This window comes from Lepisosteus platostomus, chromosome 13, assembly GCF_059453375.1.
Source record: "Lepisosteus platostomus isolate fLepPlt1 chromosome 13, fLepPlt1.hap1, whole genome shotgun sequence".
Taxonomy (NCBI): Eukaryota; Metazoa; Chordata; class Actinopteri; order Semionotiformes; family Lepisosteidae; genus Lepisosteus; species Lepisosteus platostomus.
The window spans coordinates 18,778,923-18,800,348 of NC_142623.1; the positions used below are offsets into that span (position 1 = coordinate 18,778,923).

Below are 21,426 nucleotides of genomic sequence, written 5' to 3' on the forward strand. Positions count from 1 at the left end.
CTTTGAAAACACAGGAACACAGACACAATTCCTAATGTTTTATAGTCTCTTTCTTTTTAATAAATGACAATACCATTACACTCTCTGTGCATTCTTTATCTCAGAAAGGATCAAATTCATCCAGTTCAGTTTATCGCAGCATGTGATTAATCAAAATAATGGAGCAGTCTGAAAACTCTTTAATATTAAACTGTGATATGCAACACTGTTCACTCGGTGACTTGTTCTGTATCACATCTCAGTGAAAATGACTAGGTATCCTTTGGTAATTAAGAAACAAGATCATACAATTAGGATGGCACAGTGGTACAGTGGTTAGTGTTAAGGATTATGACCCCTAAATGCAGAATCATTTGAGCTTTTCTAGCTCATTACACCACCTAGCCATTTTAAGGATGCTCAGACCTTTTTTTCCCCAGCAACAGATTATTTTTATTTTCCATAACCACTGGTGCACCAACAATCTAGACAAGATAATAGCGTCCCAATTATTTCATCACACAGCAACCATAACATAAACTAAAAAGGGACACAAACTCACAAACCATATGAAGAACCCCATTCACCCAGGTTACCAAGCAAAATGTCCCAAAAGAGCAGTCTAGCAGTGATGTTTAGAAAACTGCAGCTCTGATCAGTAACCTGACCTGACATTCCTCCTTCCACCATAGAGAAGACATTTATCTGTAGTCAGTCCTGGCCAGCCTGAACAATGTGGTCTGTCATGCTCTTCTCACTTAATTGATTTCTCTGAGTCCATGTCAGGTAGGGAGGAAAATGATCATGGAGCCTTCCTCGGCTGCTCACTGTAAAGTTCCTGGTGTCTGAGCCCTCTCCTGGGTCCACCTCTGCAATCTTTGTCCCCACTCAAATGCTCTGCTGAAACTTCTTTTCTGGAGCTTACAATAAGAAAACTCCAAAAGTCTGTAATAAAGCCAATCCGCGATGTATCCTTATCCACTATCCGCAATCCAAAAACCATAAACCTTTTCCCCTTTCAGTAGTCCGTTATTCTTTAGTCCGATCTTTAACAAAAACCTCTGTCCTCTCTCTTCCTCCAAACTGCATTCACCTCATCGGCTTCCGCCCTGTTCACTGCCTCCGGGGCACTTTTGGTTCCTGATGCGGCTCAGCTGTGTCTCATTGTTTCTCAGGGTAGACCCTTTCCATATACGGGTCAGCTGATTCTTTTTGGCAGCCATTTTGCTTAGGTCCATATCTAGTATTTTAAGTAGGTCATTCCGAAAATATCTGTTATGAATGACCCTTTCCCTGGTCATCTTACAACACATTTCACTCTGTGACATTAACATTGCTTCCTCTCAGCACTGGGGACCTGGGTTTAATTCTTAGGGGTGCTATCTGCATGGAATTTGTATGTTCACCCCATGCTCACATGGGTTTCTTCCCACAGTCCAAAGACATACTGTACTAGTAGGTTTATTTATCTTCAAGGAACATTTGCCTTGGTGTGAGTATATGTCTGTGTTTGTGTCTGTGTGCCCTGTGATATACAGTACTGGCATCCCATCCAGGGTGTTTCTTTTCTTGTGGTAAAGCAATACGGCAGGGATGTTATTTTTAAATTTACCACTGAAACTGAAACAAATTCAGATAAATATCTGCACATATTGTAGATTATCTCACCACAATGAACAATTCGCATTCATTCCACAAAGTCTTACAATAAAGAAGGGACAATTCTAAAGCACCTCTAATGACCAGTCCTGTGTCTGAGTTTGTCTCCTTCTGCTGTCCTGTTGGGGGACACCTGATACTGGAACCTGAGAAACATGACACAGGAAACCCATTGAAACTTTTTTTCTCCAGCTCTGCCTTGATATTCCCTTTCAAAACACTGTGTTGCTACCTACTATGACAGATACCTTCACTGGACAGATTCTCAAAGGATTAGGGTCAGTGGCACCAGGCCAGAAAATTGGAAACATCTTTTCAGTAAATGTGTGTTTAAAAGTGTAGATGTGAGTCCTATGTCTAGCGTCAGAGAATGACACCATCCCCTCGTCATAATCCAGCTGCACTCCACACAGCCGTAGAGCCCAAACCCCTCCCTCTGGGCTCAGAGTGAATAATCTCTTCCTGCTAATGGATCGATTGGCCAAACCCAAGACCCAAAAAGTTTTTTCTCCCACCTCCACATCCCAGCAATGTCTACTTGACGTGAATCCCTCAGAGCCCAGCACACAGAAATGTTGATCAAACCTATCTGGGTTGTCAGGAAGCTGCTGTGGTCTCTCAGCTCTGCCTTTCACACTGGTTAGATCCTCAGACAGTAAGAGGTGGGGCTCTGCTGTGTTGGGATCCAGAGTCACAGGAGCTGATACGTAAAGAAAAAAACATGAAAATCACCTGACCTACTGAAAGACATATTTTTATAAATAAATATTTTAATTAAAAATCCTTTTTTAACCTTAAGTAGCTAAAACAATACAAAGGTCAAAGAAATGTATTAAATATGTTTGGGAAAAAATGCATAGTCAGGAATAGCTATAACAAATAATAACATAATAAAAAATTACCTCAATGCAAAAACAATCAACAGTTACACGTTTTAAAATGAGAAGAGAGAATACTTGAAAATGAATGTATTAAATTGTATCAAGTTTAAGATAACTGTGGATTTACTGCCTTCAGTTGGGAAATCCAAACACTACTAATGAAATAAAAAGTTAAACATTTTAAAAAGACAAAATAGTTGTATTTGAAAACAAATAAACATAAACATAATATTAATAAAGCCTTGTAACTCTTATAATACACATTTCTGTTAGTGAAAGTAGGAGAACAGCAACTAAAGAGACAGGAAGCTACAGACACACTGTCTGGAGAGGATCAGCAGGACAAACTGGCCATGTAGTGATACCTGTAGAGCAAACTGGAGGAGATCAGTCACTTCACTACAGGGCAATTACACAGACTGCCACATTCTCACTGCTTTTATCTGATTGACTCTACAAATCTCATTATTCCTTCTGCACTGTGAAAACCTGTAAATCCCTCCCCCTTGTGATCCCTGCCCCCCAGTACTCACTGTACTGAACAATCCCCAGCATCTTCTCCCAGAGTCTGTACTTCAGAGAGCCCAGGTGCTTGGCAACATCTATCAGTGCTCCTGAAACCTCCTCTGGATCCTGCAGTGTGAGCTGGGCTCTGCAATAATATTCAGGAGTCAGTGTTCGGACTCAGTACAATAAGAAAGAGGAAAACAGGATGAGTTCACATACCTGCTCCTGCTCTTTGTGTCCTTGTAGCTCTGAAAAACAACAACAATGTGACAAATTAGTAAGTATTAATAGAATCTAACAAATACTTATGTATTCTAAAGAACATAGCAATTCAGTTCTATCATTGTGATCACTGACCATGAACATCACAGCTGAAGACAAATTGAGATCAGACTCCATATTTGCATGAAGTGTGATGGAAACATGTAAGGAGATATTTTTATAAAAAAAACACATACTGTAGATATTATTGAAAATCTACATAATGTAACACAAACAAATTAATTGTTAATATTTCAGATATAATGCAGAACAGTATTAAACTGCACATACAAAATCTTAAAAATATAATAAAAAAGAATCACAATATAATTCTCTTTGTCTTATTATTTGAAATTCACTCCTTTCAATGAAGAGACATCTATTGTGCACTAGCTGTCACCAGTATTGTCAACTCTGGAGGATTCCCTGGCATTTCTTCAATGAAAGTGAGGTCAGGTTGGGCAATTTGGTCATATTTGTGTTAGATTTGTTCTACTGAAGAGAACGTAGCTACTGTATATCTGGGAGATAACTTGTCAACCTTGGAGACTCCAGGAGAATTCAGGAGATCCCTAGTTGCCAGCAGATCTGATTCCTCAATGTTACAGCACAGCACAGTGCACATTGCAGCTATCAGTGTGTGAATGTGGCCATTACTGTCAGTCTGCATTCAGAGGACTGTGGTCATAGTCATCTCTACCTGCAGAAATGAAATCTCATCAGCTTCCATCTCCTGTTCAATGGCTCTGATTATGTCTGACAGGCATGACATCAATCTTGTAAGATTCTCAATTTTCTCCTTCATCTTCCAAGTCTTCTGTTCCTCTTTCTCCCTCAGTGCAGCTATCCTGGCTGCCTCTTCATCTCGTAGAAACTGGTGAAGTTTCTCAAACTTCTCCTTTACCTGCCTCTCAACTGTTTGGGCCTGAAACTGGAATGAAGAGTGTTAATTTCTGGTTGAATTGCATTATTCTGTGTTTGGGGAGATTTTGGGGTGGCTTTCTCTCTCTTACAAAATCACAAATTTACTGTTTTCAAAATCAGCTGTTGGTAATAACAAGCATGATGATAAAGATTGCTTTATAAATTACCTTTTGATACATGCACTGTATGATTCCAAATAGGAATACAGGAAAATTGCAGGGAAATAAGAATATATTGTATATATTCTGTAATCATAGGAATAGATATATACTGTGATTACAGGAATATCTTGTAGAAACACTTCTCATTGCATTTTTTGTAGTTGATTTATTTGTAAATGCAGAACTGTTCTTCATCTGATTATTCATCTGATTATCTGAATCTACTCCGATATTTTTAAAACAAGATTACCTTTATGTGCTCTGCAGTTTGGTCATATTTCTGTTTCACTTTATTAAAGTCTTTCAGCTTCTTCTGCAAGAACTTCAGTGCAGCCTTGAGCTTCTTCTGGAATGAAAAAAGACTTTAATGCAGAAACAGACTGACAACCGTCACTACTGCCAACAGAGAAGGGAAGTATCTGATGATGGAAGAGTTTCATCACAGACAATATGTAGTACAGGGTTTCACCAGTCAACCCCATTGCAGTACTGGGAAAGTATAGCAGTTTTGTGGAATTATAGCACCCCACTGTTAGAAGTCCTGCTGTACTGTGTTAGATCATTACTTGATGATGAATTTCCTAACAGTTGTACTGTGTTTCTATTTCACTGAGGTCTTAATTGTTTAACTGCAGCCTTAAGTCATTTAAATTGAAACAGCATGTAAAAATTGGCTGACATTATTGTGAAAGTACAGTATTTTGTTGTTAAAGCAGAAAACATATAAAGAATGCTTTTTTAAATTTAAAACCTTTACGCACTATGACAGTGTCCCAGTGTTTAATCCTTTCTTGTCTGTTCTTGTTACAAACATGATTTTCCTAGACAGTAGAACTTTTAAACAGAAATCAGAGAGTCTGGCCTAGCAATTTACATTGAAACTGTGGTTAAACTATAAAATGTAAAAATCCTTTTATTTTGTTTTAATTATATTTTTGTGTTCAATATGGATTTATAATCTATAGTGCCTCTATTGTCTCTTGCTCAAACTATGGAATGAACTATACAGAAATTAATCTTAATTGGTTGTTCAAAGAAGTCACTTGGTGTAATAAATGAAAATGTAAATAAACATGTACTATAAATGTTTTGCACATTTAAATAAGGAATTATTGCAGTTCTTTTCACTTCAACTGCAGTTCAGTTCCTTGTCAAACGAAGAGGATATTTCACAATTTTATAAAAAATTTATATAATAAAGTCAGTTCCTATCACTTGCTATATTAGTTTTGTACACACACATTTAATTACAGTCTTAATCAAAACAGAACATGTTTACAAACTGTCAAAAAATGTAACACATTAGAATTTGCTTTCTAAGCTAAGGTGTAAACTTTCTAAAGCTTATTTAGACTATATTTTCTCACCTTACAATCCACCACAGCCTCCTCCAAAGGACAGAACTCATGGTTTTTGTGTTTTATTGAAGTCTGACAAACAACACAGACAGGCTCTTCATCATTCAAACAGAAGAGCTTGAGTTTCTCCCTGTGCAGACTGCAGAGCTCTTCAGAGCCTACTGGAGGTCTCCGACTCCTCTCCTGTAAGAAGGCCTCACACAGATTCTTTAGAGCCAGGTTGATTGGAGGGTTGTCTCTTGAAGATCTTCTTCTGCTCCCAGTACTGCCGCAGACAGGCTTTACAGAAGCTGTGGCTACATGTCAAGACAACAGGATCCGTGAAGATTTCATAGCACACAGGACAGGAGAGCTCTTCTTCCAGGACTGAAGATCTTGCTGCCATTTCTTCAGAGTAACGGGCATCTTGTTCTCAGTAATGTCTTCTGATCACAGCTTGAAATATACTTTCACTTTCACTTAGTGCTTTTATAAGTTGTGTTGAAATCACCTTCCAGTAAAATTACAGCTATAATTGATGTTCTTTATTTAATGTCTTTATTGTTGTTTGTTTTTAGTTACATATTTCAGCACAGAAACACATCACTAATTCAGATTATGTATTATATAATTTGTGTTTATGACGTTCACATCCTGAAAAGTTCCACTTTCACTTTAATTTAGTGCTTTAAAAAGTTTTGGTGAGTTCACTGTCCTGTGAAAATGCAGCATTAATTGCATTTATTTACTTATTGTGAGAGTTACATTTTTGTATTTTTAAAGAGTGCCATAATTCAGTACAGATCATCATTAATATAGATTCATAGGCGGTGTCCCTATGCCGGAAAACCCTTCTTTCAACTCCGTACTTCTGTGACGTAGAGCAAGTGTGGACTTAAAGTGCGCGAACATTCGAAGTTGCATCGTTATAAAAAGGTACTCCATCGCATGACATCAATGTCACGACCACCGCCGCACGAGTTAACACACCTGCAATTGTTCTAACGTGCGGCACGCTGGGTTATTTATACCATTCTAACCTGCTTCCCATTTCTCGGTATTGAGAAAACTCAAACCTAGCGGTTCTCTACTACTTTTTTTTTTTTTTACCTTCCTGGAATTTTGGAAAACACCTTTTTGCCTTCGGAATACGGATCTCGCTTTGCCCCTCGGATTGTTTGCTATCAGTGTCTATACCGGATTTCGACCTACCTTACACCTTCTGACTACGATTCAGCTCCTAGTTTCGGTTTGTTCGCTTACTTCCCTCCCTACGACTCCTGCATCTGCATTGGATCTTTTTCGCCTCTTCAGAGCAGCGTGATAATCACTCATTGATTGTAGCTCACGGTCAAAATGCTTCCTGCTGTTACTGCTTTTGCGCTGCTTTTTTTTCGGTGTTTAAGTGCACATCGGAAGAGGTTTATTTATTTTTTTAATGAAATTTTCATAGGAACTGGGTAATACCCGGAATGGTGGAGCGCCGGAACGCAGACTATAACTTCACAGGTTTATTTTCTTATGCTGCTCTATCTTTACACATTTCTTAACTGTTTCATATAAAGAATCAAAACATTGATTAATATAGATCTTAAATTTCCGAGGGCTTTGACCCAGTATTTAAAATAAACGGCACAAAATTTTACCTTTTTCCTGATTATGTACAGGTGCAATTAATTGAAATATAATAGTTTTGGCTTGGGGCACAATTCCAGGAAAAGAGAATATCCTCTCAAAGTACCCTCCTCTTCATTCATTTACTGTTTTTGTGCCACAGGTCCAGGGACTTTGCCCTAGTAATTTTATACAGTGTGTAATTTCACGCTTTTCTGATGGGTACAGTTTTATGTTACAGTATGTTGACACACAGTGCCAGTTTGTGTTTATGACATTGCTTGTGTTTTTGTTACTGTATTATGGTACTAAGGTGACTTGGCAGATTGTTCAGTTCAATGAGATACAGAATAAAGAGCAGATTTGTCTGTGAAAGCTGTTTGTCTCAGTCCTTGGTTTCACATGGCATTAACGGTGTAATTGAAATCAAGGCTGCCCTTCAAACCTGTTTGGTTCCCTTTTCGGGAGGCCCGCCATTCAGTTTCTCCTGTACCTCAAGCTCCTTTTTTGCCACCGACAGACTATTTAGCAGCCTCTTTTCAGCAGGGATGAAGTTAGCCAGTTTCTTAGGACTGACACCTCCCCATTTCCTTTCTCTTTACTGACAGGGCTGGGCTGATAAATCCCCACGGGCCAGTAATTATTCCATTAGCATTTCCTTTCACTTTTTGCTCTCTGTCCATCCCAGAGCACTCGCACCCTTCTCAGGCAGGTCTCTTCAGATGTTGCACCACTCTCCAGTCTGTTTGGGGAGTCTGATCCTCTACATATCCTCCCCGTTGTCCTTCTCCACTTACTGCCGGATTATACCATCTGCATAGAGTCCTGAACTATGCTTCACGGGAGCCTGGACCGGCTACTATTACAAGTAGAGGGCTCTATGAGAAAGTTCATCAAGGAAGCATTCCATTAATGTAATGCATTTTGAGTATCAATCTTTCACAAAGAACATCATTCAAGTCTTGTGAAAATGTAAATATACCATATTTTACAGTACTGTATGTTCTTCTCTCCACAACTGCTGCTGCATGTTCCAAAAACTCTAAGAAGTCACATTCCACTTCTCTTACAGTAAATACTATTTAAGTAAGTACACTATTTACTTAGACTTGCTGTCAGTCTAGTGTACTAAGTACACTATTTAAGTACAGTAAATACTATATTCCCATAGGGAAATTGATTAATTTCCCTATGGGATCAATAAAGTCTTATCTTACTATCTTGTGTCATTTAAATACTATGTATAATATTGTAATCATTGCTGTCAATAAACAAGACGTTTACAGATGAAGGGAGGTTGTCTGGCCCATTTCATGCTCATTTCATAGTTGACAGCTTAATGATCTGCAGAGACTTGACATTGTAGAGAACTGTATGGTGACTTTGGAGTTTTAAACTCAAAGACCACAGACATACAATGCAAGACTGACTCTGATTATTATAGTAAAAATACAATTGTTAGAAATTAATACTTTGTTTCAGAATTTTGATAGACCAGACATTCTCCATAAACATGTAATTGTAAAACTGTAATTTTTTTTTCCAGAGCAAAATGTTTTTCTTCTTACATCCCGTTATAGTACATTTAATGGTAAGTAAATTCCCGAAATTAGTTTTGTCTTTTATTATAGTTGTTCAGCAGTATTGAAAAATAATGATTGCTTATCCTGATTTTGTGTGTAACATTCTATACAGCAGCATAGCTCTGACAATCTTCTACAATATGAGTCAACAGTAATCTTCCAGAACTCTAAAATCTCATTCATAAAAAATGAATTCTGGATACTGATACATTATATATCTTATCAGGTAGAAATAATTTAATCTTTATATTATTTTGTCTTTTCATTTGCATTCATTGGAATTTCCATTTGAAAGTTCAGAATAGATGACATTTGAGTATTTACTGCTACAGTCATTATAAAACAATTTTCCTGAGCATTAAGATAAAAAATAACATGAGAGCTTTTACCCAGACTAGATATTATCCCAAATTTCCCAGAGCCATATGGATGTGTCTTGTACACTTACTGGGACTTCAGAGTGTGTTAATCAAACTGTCACAACCATAAGTCCCTCCTCTTAAGGGTGCTCCAGCTCTTTCCCGTTTTGCTTGATTTTCCTGCACTTGACTCCTATCCAGCCCTTCCCTACAAAAGCCAGACGCTCCTACCATTCTGGGCTCAGCTTTGGAAGATGGATGCCCAGAAGCTCCCCTACCAGCGGGTCCAGGAGTGGCTCGATGGCATAGGCTTCACGACTGCGTCTTGAACATCTGGGTCCGGGGCTGGGAGAGCCTGGTCCCCTTACCCCTTTTTATTTCTCTGACCCTTCACCGGATCCCGCTCTGGTTTTTAAATGGAGTTTTTAATGAAAGTTCGGGAGGAATGAAATCAGCCGAGCTCATTCGACACAGCTGCCGCAATTCTCACTAATCCTGACGTAAGCAACCGGTCTCCATATATATCAAACTTCACCCTCTCCTCTTACTCGTTCGTTTTCTGCATGGTTCATTTTCGCCTAGCTCGAATCCGTGCTCCCTTTTCATGGATCTGCAAATTCGCTGCTCCGATGAAGACCTTTTCTGCAGCACAGGAGACTCTCCTACCCCTCTCGTCCAGTCCAGTCCAGTCCAGTCCAGTCCAGTCTTCCCCCCCCCCGCTCCCCTCACCTCCGTCTCATCGCCTCCTTCACCCGCCGTGCCACATCAGCGCCGTTCATCTCCCAGCCAGTCCTCACAAGATTCAACTCCTCGCTGAAGACTGCGTTCCGCCGTCGTAGTCCCTCTCTCATCACAAACCCAGCCTTCCCGTCCCTCCACGGCAAAGTCTCCAAATAACCCCCACTTCTCTCGAGGATGTCCCAGCCGCCGCGCTTCACGCACATCGGCTCCCCCTTCTCCTGGATCATCTCTCGCGATTTCCAACTGGACAGTAGCAAGCCTCCAGAGGATACTTCGAAAACATGGAGTCCGTTTTAAAAGAAACGCTTCTAAAAAGCTCTGTTTTCCCTGTACTTAACCGCAGTCTACACAAAGGAAACATCAGCTACATAGCTTCCTCCGGCGCCCTCTGATGACATCACCCGTGCCGCCGCCACTCATCCCAATGTGAGGACCCCGAGGCCGTCCGCGCCTCTGCCTGTCACGTCTTCTGTCGTGTCTTGTCCTGATATATCTGTGTCTGTGTCTCTTCCCCAACCAATCCATTCCTCTGCTGAACAACCGCACCTAGCCTCTTCCACCCAGCCTCCTTCCCTAAACTCCTTGCTGCCGGGTCTAAGGCCCCAGGCTCACGCCCCTCCCCAACCCCCTTCTCTGCTTAATCTAATTTCTGCACTCTCTTCTGTCTCTACCTCTGGCGTCCAACATGGCTCAAGCACCGCCAGCTTGGTGCCTTCGGCCCCGGTTTCTTTTCTTTCGGCCCCTGCTGTGGTCTCCACGGCCCAAAGGCCATCCAGTAAACGACCCCCAGCTCAGCCAGCAGGCGGCTCTTACCCTCCCCCACCCCCTGGCGTCCAAGACGACTCGGCAGCCTCCTCAATCCTTCATGCAGCCTTTGCCCCTGCTTCAATTCCTCCTCAACAGCCTTCGGCTTCCATATCCCAAGCCAATGAGCTTCAGGCCCTAGATCCATCTAACCCCTCCTACCACAATCTGCTTTCCGCTCTTCTTCCCTCCTCATCTTCTCCCATCCCTGGTGTCCAACACAGCATCAGTCATCCCATGCCTTCAGCCCTGGATTCCAATCTCCCCTTTACTTTTCTCACCGAACAGCCGTTCCTCTCCCAGCTCCTAACGCACTAAAGTTTTGTCCTCCTCCCATTCCCTTTTCACTCCGGCAGAAAATTCTACGAGGTGCGGACGTCAATCTAGCTCACCTTCTCTCTTCATCTACTTACAACTCCGATTCCAGAACAGTCTACTGAGGCTCGATTTCCGTTACTCTCAAATCTTCTGACCCTCACTCTGCTTCAGTCCTTCGAATTTCCGACTTCTCCTTGGTTTTCAGCATTTTTCGCGACATCATGTGCTCCGCCTTTCCTGAATGTCGTCAGGAACTCGACGATTACATGCACATCATCCTCGATCTATCTGTCCATTTCAAGGGCTCCCTGTTCTACGACTACCACAAGCAGTTCTCGGCCAAGGCCGCTGCCCGCCTACTCCAATGGAACCAGCGCACCTACTGGGGAATCCTCGACATTGAGCTTTACTGCCGCACTTTCGCCGGCATCAGAGCTCTTTCCTGCGACTTCTGTTCCTCTTGGACACATTCATCAAATCTTTGCCCAAATACAGTCCGCAAGCTCAACCCCTACTCTGCCCCTTCTCCCCCTCAGCATCAATTCTCCCGCCAGGTCTTCTTCAAACCTTCCCGGTCCAGAGACGTTCGCGGTCGCCCCATCGTGATGATCAGAGGTCAACAAATTTTCAACAACTTCAATTCCTCGACATGCACCTTTTCCCTTTGTCGCTTCCTCCACATTTGCAGCTTCCGTGGCGAAGCTCACGCTCGCTCTTCCTGCGCCCGCCGGCCTTTCCATGCTCACTCCACCTTCAGCATCCCAAAATGACTACTGGCTTCTCTGTCTACCCCAATCAATATCCCCGCTCTTGCTTCCGAACTGCTCCGTCACCCCGACCCCTCTTCCACCCACATCTTACTCGACGGCCTTTCCTTCGGATTCTCACCAGGCCTGTGCACACTTCCTTCTTCCCCCTTCTTTTGCAAAAATTTGCAATCTGCCACCGCCGATCCCCAGTCCGTTGATTCCTTGTTAGCATCTGAAGTCGAGAACGGTTTCATGATCGGCCCACTTGACTCTCCCCCATTCCCCGCATACCGCATCAATCCCATCGGTATAGCGGTCCGTAAGTATTCCAGTAAAAAACGCCTTATAATCGACTTGTCAGCCCCCCATAACTCTCGCGTGCCAAGTCTCAATAGCCTTATTCCCAGTTCAGACTTCTCCCTCCACTATGCCACAATCGACCATGCCATTTCTCTCATCAAAATCGCAGGTCCGGGCGCCTGGCTTGCTAAGGCCGACATCTCCAGTGCCTTTAAAGTTATGCCTCTCGACCCAGACTTCTGGCACCTTTTTGGAGTTCATTGGCAGAACAAGTTCTTCTTTGCAGTCCGCCTTACTTTCGGATGCAGGAGTAGCCCAAAAATTTTCGATGCCTTAGCCGAAGCTCTCTGCTGGATCCTCTTGAATAACTATAGGCTTCCTTTTCTCGTCCACCTTCTCGACGATTTCCTTACCATAGATTTTCCTCACGCCCCACCCGCAAGAGCCTCTTCCACACTTACTTCCGTTTTCGGACGGAAGCCACAGACAAAACAACCGGTCCCTCTCATATAATCCAATTCCTCGGGATCATCCTCAATTCCATCAATTTCTCCGCCTCCCTGCCTCGCGACAAGATCGACAGGATCCAGACGTATATCTCTACCTATTCTTCCGCCAAATCTTGCACAAAGAGGGAACTTCTCTCTCTGCTTGGCCACCTCAATTACGCCATGCGTGTCATTCATCTCCTACCTTCTCGACCTCACCTCTTCCGTGTCCTCTTCTTACCACCACGTAAGCCTTTCAGCCGACTGCAAATCCGAGCTCACGCTTTGGCAGCTTTTCTTGGCCAACTGGAATGGCAATACGATGACCTCCTCTCCGACGCCGAGGATATCGAGCTTTTCACAGACGCAGCCCCCTCAGTCGGTTTTGGAGGCTATTACAAAGGCCAGTGGTTTGCGGCCCCTTGGCCTCCTGAATTCTCTTCGATCCCTCTCGCCGACCAGTCATCGGCCTTGTTTGAAATATTTCCAATCGTCGTTGCAGCTTCTCTTTGGGGCCACAATTGGAAACAAAAATCCGTCCTTATCCATTCGGACAACTATACAGTAGTCCATATAATCAACAAAGGAAGGTCTTCATCCCGATCTATCATGAAATTTCTCCGCCGCCTTAAATGGATTTCTCTCACACATCAATTCGTCCTCGTAGCTGCTCACATTCCAGGTCACCTTAATGAGATAGCTGACTCTCTCTCTCGCTTTCAATTTCAGAAATTCAGGAACTTGGCACCAGATGCAAGACCGAACCTATGCACAGTACCTCCCTATTCGGAACTCACGTTCCTCTGAATCATCCTTTCCATCACTACGTCCACCTGGCCCAGCAAACTTTTCTCTTAGGGATTGCCCCTCAAACTCTCAACTCTTACTGGACTGCTTGGAAGGGCTTCCAATCCTTCCACCTCTCCACGAACATAAAATTCCCTTCTTTCGATATTCTCACTGTATCATCCTTCGTTTGCTATTGCGCCATCCACTTCTTCCATAAACTCCTTTTCGGCACGACCTGTCCCTCCCTTATCCACCCTCAAATTAGTCTCCTGCTTAAAGGCTTTCAGCAGCTTGAAAAACCACTTCTGAACCAACGCACACCACTTACCTTGGACATCCTCGAATCCTGCATCTACGTTCTCAGGTCGGGTTACCACTCACCCTGGGTTGACCGCACTTCTTCGGCTTCCTAAGATGCTCTGAAATTACCGCTGCTTCCACATCCTTCGATCCCTCTTCTCAACCCTGCTTATCCGACATCTCCATCTTATCTTCCGATACACTGACCTTCTATCTCAAGAAAAGCAAAACCGACCAACTTGCGTCTGTTACTCTCATCTATTATTTCAAACTCTGTTCATACGTAAGCCCATATGAGCCTCTATCCCATTACGCACATCTTCGCACCTCTGCCGGAGCTTTGCCTACTGCCCCTCTGTTTGTAAACGAGAAGGGCCGTATCGTGACCCGCAACTGGTTCCTCTCTCACCTCTACAACATCCTTCTAACCGCCGGATACCCCCCTGAACAATTCTCCGGGAACTCCTTCAGATCAGGGGCTGCGTCCTCTGCCGCTCGCCAAGGCATACCCGAGTATCTCATCAAGCAACTCGGCCGTTGGTCCTCCGAGGCTTATCATGCATACATCAAAACTAACCCCGGTACCCTCAAGCAGGCACTTTCTCTCCTCGGCTGAATTAGTTTAATAATCATTTGTTTTTTTTTCTGCACTGGTGACTGGGGGTCCCGCTTGGTTCTTTTGGGGGGTCCTATCCTCCCCGTCCAACGGCTGGGAGGTCGGCCCTCAGCCAAGCGGGTTACGCCAAATCTCCACATCCCAATAAATGATTCTAATTTCTCCCAAGCTTTCGGCTGCCGTCATTCCTCTTGAAATGGAGTTTTTAATGAAAGTTCGGGAGGAATGAAAGCAGCCGAGCTCATTCGACACAGCTGCCGCAATTCTCACTAATCCTGACGTAAGCAACCGGTCTCCATATATATCAAACTTCACCCTCTCCTCTTCCTCGTTCGTTTTCTGCATCCCTCCTCCACCCCCTCTCCACCTTTGCAGCTATGGGGGTCCTATCCTCCCAATAAATTATTCTAATTTCTCCCAAGATTTCGGCTGCCGTCATTCCTCGTGAACTTTTGTCATGTCTGTCATGGATGGATCACCAGGCTCTGGACTTTTGCTCACTCTGGATTACCCTTTGGACTCCCCTTGGACTTTCGCCTGGACCATGCCCCACCAAGCACCAGTGCACCCTCAATACGCCCCCCTGTTCTTCTACCAGCCCCTACCCTAGTCTACTCTCCCTTGTGTTTCACTCCCTTCCGGATTCTGCCATCTGCATAGGGTCCTGATTAACACTAACCCTGACACACGTCCAAGAGATACATGGCTTTTATCAATGACAGCGGTATTATTATTATCTTATAGCTTTGATTAAACCTACATCTAAGTTTCAATACTCTTACTTACTGTACAGAAGGAACATACTGATGATCTATTTAGGAAAGTTTTTTCACACCAGTCCTGCAGTAATCAATACTTTGTGTGCTTATCTACTGTTAGAGACACCTTCATTGGGCAGATTTGCAGAGGAACAAAGTCACCACAAAAGAAGAGAGGAAATAGCCTCTCAGTAAATGTGTTTTTAAGAGTGTAGATGGTTGTCCCATTATTGGCATCAAAGAATGACACCTCCCCTTTGTCATAGTCCATATGAACTCTGATCTTCTGGGGTTTTTTTCTTCTGGGTGAGTCGTGTCTTTGGTGAGGTCAGTGCACTGTAAGCAGTTCCCCACAGCTGTACTCCTTCTTCTGAGTGCAAAGTGAGCGATCCTTTCCTGTTGATAGAGTGGCCAAACCCAAAGCCCAAAAAGTGTTGTCTCCACATCCCAGTAGTGTCTCCTGAGATGAATCCCTCAGATCCCAGCACATAGACATGGGTATCAAACCTCTCTGGGTTGTCAGGGAGCTGCTGTTTCTCATAATATCTCACACTGGTTAGATCCTCAGACAATGATAGGTGAGACTGTGCAGTACTGGGGTCCAAAATCACAGGAGCTGATAGAAAAAATGACAGAAATCAACATTAACCTCCTGAAAGACATTTTTCCATAAATAAAATTTAATTAAATACCAGTGCAATTTTGTAAAATGTTAATAATACTAACATACTGTATTAGTAATTAGTAAAACTCATTGTAAAAATAAACTAAATCATGAAAATATGAGTTTGATTTTAAAAAATGGCATCAATGTCATCTTCAATTGAGACATTCTGTATATAATATATATATTATATAAATACATACATATAAGTTAAATACACTGTATAGCAGGATTATCACACAAAATTAACATTAATAAAGGCTTGAAAAATGTAAAGGCAAATTTCTGTAAATCATTATGAGTAATACAAAGGTCAAAAAGATGTATAAAAGTGAGAATTTAAAAAACTATGCAGAAGTCAGCAATGGGTGTGACAAACAATAGCTTTGAAATACCTCAACCTTGATGTAAAAGGAATCAAATGTTACACATTTAATAATGTTGAAAATATTAAGAGACCCGGGGAGTTACAGAAATCAGTTGGGAAATTCATTCACTAGTGATGGGCTCTAAATAAGTTAAATGTTTTAAAATAAAATATAGTAAGATTTAAAAAATGAGAATGATATTAGTAGAGGCTTAGAAGTTTACAGAGAACATTCCTGTTAGTATCAGTAGGTGAACAGCAGCTAAAGAGACAGGACACTACAGACACTGTCAGGAAAGGATCACCAGGACAAACCGGCCATGTAGTGACTCCTGTAAAGCAAACTGGAGATCAGTCACTTCACTCCAGGGCTCCTACACAGACAGTCACACTCTCACTTCTTCTATCTGATTGACTGCACATTTCTAAATCTTCCTCCTGCACTGTGAAAACCTGTAAATCCCTCCCTCTTGTGATCCTACCCCTCAGTACTCACTGTACTGAACAATCCCCAGCATCTTCTCCCAGACTCTGTACTTCAGAGAGCCCAGGTGCTTGGCAACATCTATCAGTGCTCCTGAAACCTCCTCTGGATCCTGCAGTGTGAGCTGGGCTCTGCAATAATATTCAGGAGTCAGTGCTCCTGTGAGTTTAGACTCAGTACAATAGAAAAGAGGAAGACAGACTGGAGTTCGCATACAGTACCTGCACTTTGTGTCCTTGTAATTCTGAAAAAAATACAACAGGACCATGTATTAGATAGATATTTAATTTTCACCCTTTTACTGCATATACTTTTTTTATAAACAGTAAATTCAACTCTGGCCATAATTAAAACACAGAAATCAAATCCAAAAATCTCAAAAGAGTAGAACAATAAAACAAATACAAAAGTTGTAAAACATTTCAATATTCTAAACACTCTGTATACTGATTAAAGATCTCATTAAGCATTTTAAATTAATAGGGCCTGCTGTGTACTGAGCAGTACGTATTGCTGCCAACTTTGATTGACTGCAGTCCAGGAGTAGTCAATGGTCTTCGTGTATGAAAGTGAGGTCAGTTTGAGCCTCAGATTTCCTGACTGTAGCTGGCAGGATCAAACTCACAGCAGAACTGACTCATCCATGTTATAGCACAGCACAGTGCACAATGCAGTCGGGTGAATCTGACCATTCATTAGTGTCAGTCTGCATTCAGCAGGTAGCTGTCACAGAGAGACTGATCTATACCTGCAGGAATGAAACATTTTCAGCTCCCATCTCCTGTTCAATGGCTCTGATTGTATTTGAAAGGGATGAGATCTCTCTTCCAAACAAGCTTAACACCTTCTATGCACGCTTCGAAGCTCAAAACCCTGAACCATCCACCTGGACCACTGACTCCCCTACCACCCCACCCCCCACACTATCGAAGCTAGATGTGTGGAAATCACTAAGTAGAGTGAACACACATAAAGCTGCTGGACCTGATGGTATCCCTGGCCTGGTACTGTACTCAGATTGCCTGGCAGATAGCTGATGTCTGTACCGACATCTTCAACATGTCCATGGCCCAGGCCGCTCTACCTAGCTGCTTCAAGACAACCACCATCATGCCAGTACCGAAAAAATCAGCCCCCACATGCCTAAACAACTACCGCCCTATTGCACTTCCCCCCATCATAATGAAGTGCTTTGAAAAACTACTTATTCCGCACATTAAAGCCAGCATTCCAAAAACACTGGATCCTCTCCAGTTTGCCTATCGCACAAACCGCTCCACAGAGGATGCAATCTCTATAGCTTTACACACCACACTAACCCACCTGGATCAAAGGAACACCTATACAAGAATGCTGTTCATTGACTTTAGCTCAGCATTTAACACCATCATACCCATAAAACTTTCTACCAAACTCAGGGCTCTAGGTTTAGATACAACCCTCTGCAGCTGGATCCTAGACTTCCTCACCAGCAGACCCCAGACTGTCAGGATTGGCAACCTCACCTCCAACACATTCACCCTTAACACCGGTGCCCCTCAAGGCTGTGTGCTCAGCCCACTGCTTTACTCCCTGTTCACCCACGACTGTACTGCTAAGTTCAGCACAAACACCATCACCAAGTATGCTGACGATACCACAGTCGTGGGCCTGATCACTGACAACGATGAGACTGCCTACAGGGAGGAGATAAAACAACTCGCAGACTGGTGCCGAACCAACAACCTATGTCTCAACATCAGCAAAACCAAAGAGCTGATTGTTGACTTCAGAAGACAAGGAAAAGATCACTCCCCCATCTACATAGAAGGGTCTGTGGTGGAGATGGTGAATAACTTCAAATTCCTAGGCGTTCTCATCTCTAAGGACCTTACATGGACACTGAACACCTCCAGTCTCATCAAGAAGGCACAACAGCGGCTGTACTTCCTGAGAAGGCTGAAGAAAATACACCTACACCCACTGATCCTCACCAACTTCTACAGATCTACGGTGGAGAGCATACTGACCAGCTGCATCACAGTCTGGTACAGCAACTGCACCGCATCTGACCATAAGGCACTACAGCGGGTGGTCAAAACTGCCCAACACATCATCGGCAGTGCCTTACCATCCATCCAGGAAATATACAACACCAGGAGTCTAAAAAAAGCCACCAAAATTACGTCTGAACCCACTCACCCCAGTCATAACTTGTTTATTCCCCTACCATCTGGCAGAAGGTTCCGGTCACTCCAGTTGCACACAACTAGACTCCAAAATAGCTTCTTCCCCAGAGCTGTCAAGTTGGTGATGCCCCCACTCCCTTCCACCTTATTATGATCTCTCCTAACATCCTCCTGTACCCACAACCACTGTACTCCTACACCACCACACACACATGTAAGCCAAAATTGTACTGTCCCCTCGATAGCCCAGTAAAATTGTAACAGGCATAATAATATTTAATATTTATTAATTAACCATACTACTTTTAACCATACTATTTTTTTTGCACTGTTCCAAGAATTACCTTGCACTGTTTTTGTCCTGTAAATTTTCTCTGTTTGCGGAATGTTATGTTAATAACATGTTATTACATGTTACTGTTATTGCTATTGTGTAACTGTCTATTGTCTTATCTTCTGTCCTATTTATATACTGCACCTGAGTGACTAATGAGAAACACTTTTTCATTATACTATGCACCTGTGTAAGTTTAATGACAATAAAGTTGAATTGAATTGAATAAAAGACCTCATAGCACAGATGGGCTCCTTCAGATTTGTAGTCTGTTTTCTTCCCAGAACCACAGGTTCAAGGACACTGTTCATCACCCAAAGACAGATCCACTGATGAGGAATCTGCCATAAGTCAACAACTTTTGATGTCATACCTTACAAACAAGAATTTGACTCATTTCCATTAGTTAACTCAGTGGCTCCTCATCTCTCTCTAACTGAACTCCTAATCTGACTTTCCAACTACGTGATTGCAAGATGTCAAAGTCAGGACTTTACACTTTTCTCCAAGACACCAGGCTGAGAGAGTGAGTCAGTTAAAAAGAATTGTGACCAAGTTATTCTTTCTGAAACAGAAGAAATCTTGTGTTTGCGAATCCACTTTCTTTTTGTCAACATCCTAAATATCAACCCATATTAAGAACCAATCTATATCTGGGACAAACCGACTTCTGACTTCTCCCAACCTGACTTCCTTGTGTTCAGCAAGACACTAACTTTTGGCTAGGGGCTAAGCCTAACACTAGGCAATGCTCTTTTCTCTCAGTGCCACTCTCTGGCACTGAGACCCTCCTTGGACAAAGCGAGCAGCTGCCAAGCTGAATTATGGACCAAACCAGCCAGCTCGGTCTTCTAGGCAGGAGTTTCACTCATCAAGGACCTTTGGCCAATGGATCTTTGAGTATAAAATATCTTTATTCACATTATAATTGAGAGTTGAACTATTTCCACATATGTTTAAGATACAAATACTGTATTTTTCTAAACTGCTATACTGTAGGTGGTGTAAAATTGTAAACTGCCTTATGTTAAGATATCTACCTATAACTAGTTGGGTTTGCCAATGAACAATCACCGAAGGGTTACCCAGAAGAAAAACTGTACTATATATCTCTCCACAGACCATTTTTGTAAATAATATTACAAGACGCATCCCAGATTGCACCATCTTCTCAGCTTAGTTTTTTACATTTCATATTCCTGGTTTATGTTTTGCTACCTGTATACAATACCCCAGAATTGTACAAATCCAATGTTATCAGTTAGGTATAGCAATCTGTCTGTGTCCTCTTTGATTACTTTTGCAACTTGTTCTGTTTGTTTCCAAAATTGTTATTGTATCTAAAAAAGAACAACTAATCCACAATCTCATTTCTTTCTAATTCTGTGTATTTACTAATGTTGTATTTGTTACTGACACTAACTAAAAAAACCTTTACAGATGAAAAGAGACTGTCTGGTCCGTCTTACACTTATTTTGTGGTTTGCAGTTTATTGATCCAGGGATCTGAAAAGATCTGACACTGAAGAATCATGTCTAATCTTTTGACAATAGGTGATATTTTATATTCACTTAAACGTAGACAACAATACAGACTCCAATATGCTTGCAAACCATATCTTAAGGTTAATATTTCCTGTAATCAATACAGCACCTTTCATTTCAAAAGGTTGTAGGAGAGGATTCACTTCATCCACCACTGAATGAAGGACCCACCTGGAAAACATACAGCAGCCTCTGTACCAGCAGCCCCACTGCAAATCAGACAAGGTAAATAAGTGTGAATCTGGATGAATAATTTGATTAAGCGGAAACTTTAGGGAGGCAAGACTATACAGTACAAGCCCATGGGGGAATTTAGGCAACGCACAAGGGCTAACACCCCAACTCTCATGAAATGTCAACTTAATTTTCACAACACAAGCAATGTGGCTATACAGTACATCTTCTTTTGGAATATGTGACAGTTCCCAGTTAAAGGTCCCTCTAGTGGGCAAAATCGTCCTGAGAAGCTCAAAGCTTGTTCAGCCAACGTCACTTCTGTTTCTCCTGTGTCCTCTCACTCAATACTCACACCACCTCACCTGTACTGCTCTAAGTAGACACACAACAAATTACAGAGGAGTTAGAATCAGTTGATTATTATTTTAATTCATTTTGTTCAAAATTTCCAGCTGAACTTTTAGCAGCCGGACTCTGTTACGCAAACAGAGTCTGTTATGCGTTGCTGAGACATTTCTTGTGGAAAAATTGAAATTTCTGCATGGACTGTCATAATTAG

The 21,426-nt window shown here is 42.2% G+C and overlaps 2 pseudogenes across 2 annotated transcripts; both read right to left on the bottom strand.

The window, feature by feature from the left end:
- Window positions 1-32: 32 nt before the first annotated feature.
- LOC148650173 (E3 ubiquitin-protein ligase TRIM35-like) lies at window positions 33-6,907 on the bottom strand (annotated as a pseudogene). The gene is made up of 7 exons (XR_015926044.1): window positions 5,740-6,907; window positions 4,623-4,718; window positions 3,988-4,218; window positions 3,246-3,274; window positions 3,053-3,171; window positions 2,224-2,338; window positions 33-1,784 (listed from the first exon to the last, which is right to left on the bottom strand). The product of XR_015926044.1 is annotated as an E3 ubiquitin-protein ligase TRIM35-like (transcript).
- A 7,861-nt stretch (window positions 6,908-14,768) lies between these two features.
- Window positions 14,769-17,464, bottom strand: LOC148650174 (zinc-binding protein A33-like; annotated as a pseudogene). Its single transcript, XR_015926045.1, has 3 exons — window positions 17,392-17,464; window positions 16,656-16,887; window positions 14,769-15,744 (listed from the first exon to the last, which is right to left on the bottom strand). The product of XR_015926045.1 is annotated as a zinc-binding protein A33-like (transcript).
- Between the last annotated feature and the right edge of the window lie 3,962 nt (window positions 17,465-21,426).